Consider the following 1541-nt stretch of genomic DNA (forward strand, 5'->3'; position numbering starts at 1 on the left):
TCAGAGCACTAGTCTTCCCCTTCTTCTTCTTCTTCTTCTTCTTCTTCTTCTTCTTCTTCTTCTTCTTCTTCAGACCATCATCTACCATCCCTCCACCTTGTTGAATGTTTTTATTTTGATATTCCTCCACAATATCTACCTATCATTCAATTAACTCATCCTTTTGTTTTGCCACGGGGTCCTTCAATACGTGTCCACTCCTCAAAGACACTGCATTTATTATATTTTTGGATTTCTTTTAGTGTCCGCAGGGAGAGTTCCTGGAACCCTCTTATACAATAGATTATTAAGTTGCCTCACTTGTCTCTCCAAGTTTCGAATTATCGTGCCCTATTCTCGGATATCCATGCCATGAGTTTCAAGCCTCTCATCTATCTTAATAATAAAGGCATTCATCAGATCTTTCATGCTAGACTAATTAGACTTTGGAGGCTGATATTGCTACCTCTGCTGATTTCTAAAACCTGGAGCTCCTTGTCCTTGGGGATTGGAGTTATTCTATTTCCATGCATTCACACTACCACCTAGTAAACTCAAAGTAAAACCTAGGTGCCTCTGCCCGTGGAGTTAAAATTATTTCCATTTTGGTAGTTGTCTCTATCGAAGCTCCCCACACCATTTACTACTTTATCTGTAGTCGAGGCCTGACACTCATGCGTTGGATGACCTATTCCACAAAAATCACAGATTGAAGATGGCTGGCTCTGAACATTAGCTAAGGTTAACTTTCTTATCTCTTTGGCCATGGTGTCTAGCTGGCTTGCATTGATGTGTTAGAATCTACTTGATGTACCCCAACCTTTTTCCTTCTTACGTTATCATCTGTATGTCATTGATTTGCATATTCAGAAAATTCATTTAGAATTGAAACAATCTCCTCAGGAGTTCCTTATAAGAGGACCTCCAACTGCGTTGTTTAGCGTCCTCCCACCAGAGGGTGTCAGCCCTACCCATAAATCTTGGAGTTACATCCACAAGTCTACTCCATGATGCTGGCATCTTTTTACAATATCCTTAAATCTTTCCCATGCTTCAAACACTGGTTCTGCATATTTCTACTCAAAGTTGTGGATCTCTCTTTGAAGTTTCCCTGTTTTTGCCGCTGAAAAATACTTTTCAAGGAACCTTTTTGTCATGTATTCCCAAGTTTGAATTGACCCAGTCGGCAAACTCCGCAACCAGTGCTTAGCATCTTCCCTCAGTGAAAAAGGAAATGTCCTTAAGTAGATTGTATCTTTCAATACCCCGTTGTGTTGGAAGGTATTCATAATCTCATCGAAATCCATCAAATGCGTATTTAGATCTTCGTTGGGTTTGCCTCGGAAGACACAATTATTCTGAATGGTCTGAAGTAGCCCTTGCTTAATCTCAAAAATATTGGTCACGATCGAAGGATGTCGTACACTAGATACTCCTTGGTTCTAGACAAGCAAGGCATAGTCTCCCAGTGATCGTCTAGGCCTGGGCATATAATTTTCGAATTCATCTTCAACCAGAGGTCGGTTCAGGTTGAATCTTCGTCCTCCATTCCCGTCAGGTTG

At 40.8% G+C, this 1541-nt stretch overlaps 1 non-coding gene across 1 annotated transcript; it reads left to right on the forward strand.

Annotated features, from left to right (window-relative positions):
* Positions 1-981: 981 nt before the first annotated feature.
* LOC142169236 (small nucleolar RNA R71) lies at positions 982-1088 on the forward strand. Its single transcript, XR_012698948.1, has one exon. It is a non-coding gene; the product is annotated as a small nucleolar RNA R71 (small nucleolar RNA).
* The last annotated feature ends 453 nt before the right edge of the window (positions 1089-1541 follow it).

The sequence above is a fragment of the Nicotiana tabacum genome, chromosome 14 (genome assembly GCF_000715075.1).
Source record: "Nicotiana tabacum cultivar K326 chromosome 14, ASM71507v2, whole genome shotgun sequence".
Taxonomy (NCBI): Eukaryota; Viridiplantae; Streptophyta; class Magnoliopsida; order Solanales; family Solanaceae; genus Nicotiana; species Nicotiana tabacum.